Here is a 9,041-nt window from a genome sequence, read left to right as displayed (position 1 = left end):
ATGGCTCAACTTGGGTGGCTCAGTCAGTTAAAGTGTCTGCCTTCAGCTCGGTTGGTTAAGCCTCTGCCTTCAGCTCAGGTCATGATCCTGGGGTCCTGGGATCTAGCCCTGCATCCAGCTCCTTGCTCAGCAGGGAGCCTGTTTCTCGCTCTCCCTCTGCCTGCCACTCCCTCTCCTAGTGTGCTCTCTCTCTCCCTCTCTCTCTTTCTGTCAAGTAAACAAATAAATAAAATCTGGGGGAAAAAAAAGGAAATGGCTCATCTCCACAATTCCCTAAGCAGTGTCCTCACTCACTCACCATGGGTCCTGGCTTTCACCACTTCTCGTGGACTAGGAATCCTACCTCGTCTGAGATGACCTTGTGTTTCTTGAAAGGAGCTCAGCTGGCCAGATAGATCCCCATACTTCTTCTGAATCCTTATCCAATTCCTGATTTCCATTCTAAGTAGGAAACAAGAATTGTTCACTTTTGTTAGTGAAAGAAATCAGGCTACTTGCTGATCTTCTTGTTTCAGAAGTCCAAAAAAGCATGCTGGACTTGAACACACAAGTCCAACCCTGGAAATAAAATCCCAAACCCAAGAATTGCTCAGAACCATTTGTTTTTAACTTGCTTTTAATTAAGTTCTGTCCAAATTTAGGGAAGCAGATCAGTGTAGCTATTGTAGTCCAGGACTCCCTGATGGTCTGATCTGACAGGCATCCATCCTGTTTGGGGAGAGCAGTTCATCCTGGATTGCTGGGGACTTTGCTAGACTTCCCAACCACTGAAAGTCCCACATTCCCCAAACTCCCTCAGCCCTGGGAAAACTGGCATAGTCACATCATTTTAACAGCCAACAGTCCAGAATCTTCTGGAAACTTTCTTAAGATCTAACAAATCTTATTTAGAGCAATCACCTGTTAGTATCTTTCCTATGAGTTCTCAGCAAATTTCTAAGTGATGGGGATCAACAGGTATATTCATTTCCTAGGGCTGCCATAGCAAATGACCACAGATTGGGTGGCTTAAAGCAAACAGAAATGTACTCTCTCATAGTTCTGGAGGCCAGAGTTTGAAATGAAGGTGTCAGTAGGGTCACTTCCTTTCCAAAGACTCTAGGGTATAATTCCTTGTCTCTTCTGCCTTCTGGTATGGCCAGCAATCCTTGACGTCCCCGGGCACACAGCAGCATAACTCCAGTGGCTGCATCTGTCTGCACAGGGCCATCTTCTTGGTGTGGCTATGTCTTCCTGTGTCTCTCCTCGCCTCATAAAGACATCAGTCATGTTGGATTTCGGGCCCATGCTGATCCAGTAAGACCTCATTCTAACTGATTACACCAGTAAAGACCCTATTTCCAAATAAGATCACATTCACAAATACCAGGGATTAGGACTTCAGCATATCTCTTTAAGGAACACAATTTAACCCATAAGAGTGGGTCAAACCCGCCTTCATGATTCCAGTGATTCTCAACTCTGAACACACATGAGAATCATGGGGGGGGGGTTAAAAAAGAAAAAAGAGGGCACCTGGGTGGCTCAGTTTGGTAAGCATCTGACTCTTGATTTCAGCTCAGGTCATGATCTTAGGGTCGTGAGATCGAACCCCATGCTGAGCTATGCAATGGGCATGGAGCCTGCTTAAGATTTTCTTTCTCCCCTTCTCCCTCTGCCCTTTCCCACCCCACCTCTCGAAGAAGAAGAAGAAGAAGAAGAAGAAGAAGAAGAAGAAGAAGAAGAAGAAGAAGAAGAAGAAGAAGAAGAAGAAGAAGAAGAAGAAGAAGGAGGAGGAGGAAGAGGAAGAGAAGAAAAGAGGAAAGAAAACAATGCCCTTTCCATTCTCTCCACCACAGTAAATTAAATTCAAATATCTGGAGGAAGCCTGGGCATCCCCAGGTCATTCCCATATGTGGCCTGTGGCAGTGGCCCTTCACACCTTTAGGGAATGGTATATGTGGCTAAACACAAGAACTACTCAAAATGACTTTAGCTATGATTTCTTTTCTCCAAAATATGGCCCCTCCAAACCAGCCTAATTTCAAGAGGTAACTCAAACTTGTGGTTCTCTCCATAGATTTTGAATTGACAGTAAAAATGCATATTTTAATAACAGTGAGAAAGCTCTCAACAATTTATTTCACCCAAAAGAAACAGTATCCGGCAATTCAATCTCTAAAGTCAACATTTCTTTAATATAAAGTTAATTTTGATATATATTTGACTGTTTTTACTGACCTGAAACTTGTCTTACAGCCAAAGATTTTCATGCTGTTCATTCCAGGAATACTAATAAATATTCCAAACTGGAGAAAACTGTGACCTTTTCAAGATGAGTATCAACTAAGAATATGAAATTTTTCACAAAGTATTTGGAGGGAAAAAATTCTTGGTTCAGATACATGGGCTTTTTTCTCCCATGCTTTCTCATTGCTCTGTGTTTCTCTCTCAGCTTAACCTGGAGTTAGTAAGAGATTTCTTGCTATTTGCCTCCCCACTCTCAACATCAGGTTTCGCTCTTTTTTTAATTTATATTTTTCCAGAAACAGCATTTTCTGAGGAATATTCATGCTGAGACAACCAGCAGTGGGCCTCTGAGATCCTACCGCACACTAGATGAGCCAAGTGGATCACACTGGAAAGAACCGAGGTGGTCCTTAGAGCAAGGCAGAGAGCTCCTCTGTCCCCTGCTAACCTTCCTGCCTCCCCTGGGGCTCTGAGCATCCTCATGCCCACAGCGCATTCATCATACGGCACTTTTCTTTCCTGCCAGGTCTGTAAGGGGAAAGATTCACTTCTCCTTCCCAAGGTGTCAACCTTCATTGTTATTGATGCCCACAAGCCTGCAATTACTTGATAAAGCTAATGGGTAGAAGCACTTAAAGGGCTACGCTTTCTGGTTCCATTGTCATCTCCACGTAAAACAAACCAGATCCAACACAGACTGACAGGCTTTCAGCCTATTATTATTTGGGGCTTATTTAAATCGCGGGTTTGATTAAGTTTCTAATTTAGCCATTGCACTTAGCACGTACTCCTTTTCTTTAAAACTCCGAGAGAGACATTTACAAAATTCCTATCTCTGAGCTGTCAGAGGAGAAAAATGTCAAGTGGCCTGGGTGGCCAGAGGGAGGGGTTGAAAGTATACTTAGAAGAGTAAACTTAAATACAAATGGAATTTCCCAACTACTTTTTACGGCTTTGTCAACAGATACAATGTAGGTATTCATCCTTGTTTTAACTCCCCTATTAATCCCGCCATAGCACTGGAAAAAGAGTGGGGTGAAAAGCAGTCTCCCTATCACCCCTCCTCCCTTTCTTATCCTGGCCAGATCAGATAACCCTTAACAAAGCATGAAGCTATTACATTAAATTTTAATGTTTCGGTCCAGGAGCAAGAATGCCACTTCAGATGTCCTCCTTTGAAAAGAGTAGTTATCACCCGAGAGGTCAGCAACATCCCTCTGAGACAGGTTAGTTTTGTTTTAGACCGCTCGACATGGGCACTGTGTTAGCATGAGCACTAACTAACGTCACACTTAGACAAATATTTTATTGCTGCAAACATGAAAGCAGCTTGCAAGAAAATTAAATCTAACATACATGGGGTATGTCGTGAATCTGTTTATTCATCTATTCAAATGATAGTTACGGAGCAATGACCCAGGGCCAAACTCTGTACTGAGTACTAGGAATGCAGAGACAGTCTCAGGGATGAGCTGGGATGATGGGCATGCAACCAGTAAGTTACAAGACGCTCTGAGAAGTTCTGCAAGAAAACTGGTGTCATTGCCCCAGCACGCCACCTACACAGTGTAGGGGTGACCTCACATATGACCCTAGCGTATAATACAGAAAAATTAACCAGGCAGAGCAAAACTGGCTGCCTGGGCGAGTATCACTCCTTACTGAAACCAGACTTGGCGAAGGGCTCAGGAAGACCACGGGGAGGGGAGAGCATGGACAGGGCACAGATTTAGGACAAGGGGCACACAGAGTCGTTGGCAAAACTCTCTGCCACTTCTCGGTTATGCCTGGGAAGACAGGCCCACCTTTAGAAGCAGACTGCTCCCCAACACAGAGACTCAGTTAAAAGAGACCAGGCCAGGGGGCGCCTGGGTGACTCAGTCGGTTAAGTGGTTAAGCGTCTACCTTCAGTTCGGGTCATGGGGGAGCTTCATGCTCCCTGCTCAGCGGGGAGTCTGCTTCTCTCTCCCTCTGCCCCTCCCCACCCCTCGTACTCTCTCTCTCTCTCTTTCTCAAATAAATAAATAAAATCTTTCTAAATATTTTAAAATAAAATAAAATAAACCAGACTACATGAATCTCCTGGTTGGGGTGCGGGGGCGGGGGAGACTCCAGTCAAACACTGCATGCAAATCAAGCTAGAATCTGGCATAATTTCCTCAAAACATGTGGCCAGAGGAGAACAAATGCAACTGTCCCCATGTCATTTGGGACTGATTGTTCCATGACTCTAACTCTCCAGACTCCCACTTCAGTAGGGAGAGTGCTTGGACATCAGCAGCAGAAAAGCCAACTTTTTGGAGGCTCAAAGGGATTTATTTGCCTTCCGTTACAGGGAGTCCAGGTAGGCAGTCCAGGGTGGATGCAGCACCTCCACAATGCTGAAGGGAATGCTGGATCTTTCTGTGTTCTAAGCTTCTTGACTTTCATCTTCATGCCTATCCCTTCGTGGTTGCCAGCAAGAGGCTCCCCACCCATCCCTGGCCTCGAGTTCACATTCAAGATGAGAAGTAGTCCACAGAGATGAGAGAGAATAAAGCAGTGTCTCAAAAACAAGCAGAGACCAAAGGGGATGTCCTCAGCACAGACACTCAGCATCCCAGACTCCCAAATATTCAGCAACTAAATTCCTAGCCACACTTCCCTGACAACACCCAGTATCCCACAATAAATGTGTTTCCTTCTCTTTTGTCTTGTTTATACTAGATCAAGCTCATTTCTCTTACTTGCAAAATTGAAAAAGTCCAGTCTAATGCATTTATGAGGACAGGTTCACCTGTTAAAGCAGAGATACCTCAGAGGTTACATGCCTTTCAACTTCATGTTGGAGGCCCATTGCCAAGTATTTATACGTAAATCTACGTACTGATGGCTTACACAGTAATACCAGGAATGGCAACAGCTATTTATTGAGCACATGCTGCACTGCAGGCTCTGTTTGGGGCATTTTACATTCATTCTTGTCATCCTCACTCAGTCCTGACAAGTAAATGGTCCTAGTACATAAAGACATTGACCATCAGAGAAGTAACTTTCCTGAGACTGTACAGCTAGTAATGATCCAGAACTGGACCAGTCTGACTCCAGAGCTCAGTCTACTCTCCTAAGTTTCTTTCCAGGTGTGATCTGAGAGCCATCTGTATTAAATTCACATGGGGTATTGCTAAAATTTCCAGTTCCTGAGTCCTTTCTCAGACAGACTGAATTAGACTCTCTGGGGTTGCGACTAAAGGTTACAGGTCAGGAATTTGCAGTTTAAACAAGTTGCTTGGGTAATTCTTCCCCAGGCTGTTGGTTGGAAACCTCAGGAGCTTCCTGGGTGAAATCTGAAACTAGCCCATGTCCACAGAAGGTAAAGCCGGGCAGGTGGAAGGGGGGCGGGTGTTAATGAGCAAGGGAACTTACTAACGAGGCTTGTCTTGGCAGCTGCAAGATGAGTGGATCTCTGCACCTGTCCACCAGAATCATGAGAGTTTATACCAAGTCCTTAATGAGGCTCAGGGACATGTACCATCCAGATGGTTTCGATACCACCTTACTCTCTCAAGGTTGTGTCCTTGAAATGGCTCCAGCTGTGAGAATGGTAGGTGGAACGAACAACCCAAGGACAGGGGAGAGGGTGAGGAGCCGCCCATTGCCCAGGTCTGAGTCACAGGTCAACTAGAGGTCATGTCCTCTGATGACCTCCACCAACACATGCTAAAGCCTGAAAGGCACAGCCTCTCAGAGGCTCTTCTGGGGTTAGTGTCTGCCCGCATTTTTCACTGGTCAGTAGTATCATAAGGACAAATAAAAATTAAAAATAAGGAGCTTAATTCTCCCTGTGGAAATAATAGAGGAGACTTCTCCCACCTCCTTTTTCTTTATTTGCTTTAGAAAACTTAAAATTGTAAGTACTTTCTCTCTTTGAAATGTGCAAAATTGGGGCACCTGGGTGGCTCAGTCATTAAGCATCTGCCTTCTGGCTCAGGTCATGATCCCAGGATCCTGGGATCGAGCCCCGCATCGGGCTCCCTGCTTGGCAGGAAGCCTGCTTCTCCCTCTCCCACTCCCCCTGCTTGTGTTCCCTCTCTCGCTGTGTCTCTCTGTCAAATAAATAAATAAAATCTTTAAAAAAAAAAAAAAAAGAAATGTGCAAAATCCTTTTGAAAACCAGATACGCCTCTTGTCAGCTTTGGGACTCAGGAATGTCTTCCTCCCAGACTTGGGAGCCATCTCTTTGAAAGGTAACTATCTAGGGAAATAGCACCCCATCCCCTAGTTTCTGTGGGAAGGTAGGAGCCTAACTTCCCTGGGTGCCTTGTTCCAGTTTTCAAAACTACTTCCTGTCATAAAGATAAGAGGTTTGTTTTCTACGGAATAAAGCCAAAAGCTAACACAGATGATCACCCCAATCACCTGGTAAAGTTAGGAGGAACTATGTGTGACAGATGGCACCATCAGGTCCTCCTACTTGAGGACTAGTTATTGTTCATCTTGAAACATGTATATGTTGGGTTGTATCTGCTTAGCCAAATCAAGGAGTTAGATTCCTTTCTGTCTCCGAAGTCTCTTAACAACCACCAGTGATGTGTATCACATTCTAAGTCAATGCTTATTTGCTAATAAAACTCTTTCCTTTCTCTACTAGTTTTGTGGAGAGGATTTCTGGGTTGGGAGATAATTTGGTTTTTAATTTTATTTCCCCAACAGTAGCAACGTTCCTACTTTGCAAGATGAACTTTGAAAAGAAAAATTTTTTAATTCCTCCTAAATCAGCTTGGTAGAAAAGACCCCTGAGAAAATGGTATTATTCACGGCCACATTAGGCAGAGCGATAACAAGCTAAAGCAGAAGAGGCGCGTATCACAGGCCTCACCTCGCTTTTGCCGCATGTCCGCCTTCCATTGTAGAGAAATCCTCCCCCAAAGAGCCGCCTCAATGTCTTCATCTGTGAACTGGGATGCCGTAACAACAAAACCACACGGCAGCTAAAGACACTTCCGCACAGAAGCTTCCTGAGAAAGTGATTATCCACAAAAAGGTCAAGTTAAAATGATTCTGGAAACCACACTTGCAAAAGCTCATTTCAGGAAATAACATACAATAGAAATGAGATAATCCAGTCTAGAAAGGTTAAAACTCACAATTTCCACCCACAACATCCTCTCCCGCAAAGCCCCCGGGGCAGACTTTCCCGTGAAACCTGAAGAGGCCTGCCCTCCCGGCGTCAGCTCAGAGGGCAGGTCAGGGCTGGTAAACCCACCCCACAGGGGACTGAAGGCAGGCTGAATCACAAGACACAAAGGTTCCCCGGGGCAAAGAAGTCAGTTCCCTTGGGGATGGAAATGCTTATTTCTTCTGGAATTACAGAAAGATTTCTTCCTTCTGCCATTTTAGGGTTTTCATCTGCCAGGCAGATAAAGGAAAAGTTAGCTGAAGGAACCGAAAGACAGGAATGCCAAGAAGAAACTGGGGGTTTTTTTGTTTGGGATTTCATTTTTGTTGTTTTTTTATCGTTTAGTCATTTTGTTTCAATTATTTCCCTCACATTAAATGAAAAACTCTTTTTTTTTTTAAAGATTTTATTTATTTATTAGAGAGAGAATGAGAGACAGAGAGCACGAGAGGGAAGAGGGCAGAGGGAGAAGGAGACCCCCCGCCGAGCAGGGAGCCCGATGCGGGACTCGATCCAGGGACTCCAGGATCATGACCTGGGCTGAAGGCAGTTGCTCAACCAACTGAGCCACCCAGGCACCCTAAATGAAAAACTCTTAAACCTGAAAGCATATGAGGAAGGAAGGAAGGAAGGAAACAGCACCAACTTCATTTTTCATTTAAAATTACCTGTAGCCAAAGCAATGCATGAATTCCATGTTTCTTAATGCTTTCTATTAAATGTATAAAAGACATAACAGTAATCAAAAACTTCTTTCTAGAAATCCTGAGTTTGCATTTTCACTCACTGGCGAATCAGGTAAAGCATAAATGCTGAAGGAAAACTTCCTCTATGATGTTAAACTTGGGAACGGATGGCTTGCCTGGGGAATTCTCCCAAATCCTTCCCTCATTTCTAATTTAACTGTAGGGTCTGGGTCTTTGTCACTGAGTATAAGGCTGACAGCTCACCTTAGATTTCAATTTAGATGAATGTGCTTCTGTCCTGAGAAGTGTCCAGCTCCAGCCTCATGTACTGTTCCTTCACACTCTAAAGAGAGCAGCAAAATCAAACTGTCCATCCCCCTCTCAGGACGTCAATAATGGGGCCACTTGGACGTTTGGAATCTAATTGCAAACTTCAGTCAGACGCCAATAAAATTCTTTATCCACTAGATAGAGAAATAAAGGACTTGTTACATACAACTCCTTTGGCTGAGTTCACTATGGCTGCCCCCATTACCTGGAGTGAGAAATTACACATGAGAGGGGTCAAGATTAGCAATCCTGCCTGGGTCGTGAGAAGGCTTTTCTTCATACCGAATGCACGGCCCACCTCCATTCCAGGAAGGTAATGCAAACACTAAGTCGAGTTAAACCGCCGACTGTCACGCATCAGCCCTTGTGTACACTTAATGCAAGTGTGGTCCCGGTGAAGGGATGGCTGCTTGGAAGGGCATGGGGACAAACTGTCTTCAGTATTCCCTATTGATCCTACCCCCACCTCCCCGCGACTACCTCCAGGACCCACTCCCCAAAACAGGTCTCCAAACCAACTGGTTATTGATGTGGTGTGGAGGGCATTCCAGGACAAGACACAGGACGTAAGACAAGCTGAAATAACAAGCCCATGTGTAGACACTCTAGTTATCTGCCACCAATGATAAAAAACTTTC

At 44.6% G+C, this 9,041-nt stretch overlaps 1 long non-coding RNA gene across 1 annotated transcript; it reads right to left on the bottom strand.

Moving 5' to 3' along the window:
* Nucleotides 1-253: 253 nt before the first annotated feature.
* On the bottom strand, nucleotides 254-8,548 carry LOC123850509 (uncharacterized). The gene is made up of 3 exons (XR_006792362.1): nucleotides 8,338-8,548; nucleotides 7,088-7,226; nucleotides 254-441 (listed from the first exon to the last, which is right to left on the bottom strand). It is a non-coding gene; the product is annotated as an uncharacterized LOC123850509 (long non-coding RNA).
* Nucleotides 8,549-9,041: the final 493 nt, after the last annotated feature.

Source organism: Mirounga angustirostris, unplaced genomic scaffold (genome assembly GCF_029215605.1).
Source record: "Mirounga angustirostris isolate CCGP_5_RB_7025 unplaced genomic scaffold, mMirAng1.0.hap1 SCAF_10, whole genome shotgun sequence".
NCBI classification, from domain to species: Eukaryota; Metazoa; Chordata; class Mammalia; order Carnivora; family Phocidae; genus Mirounga; species Mirounga angustirostris.
Note: the sequence above shows the minus strand (reverse complement) of the source record. Positions and strands in the feature narration are given on the sequence as shown.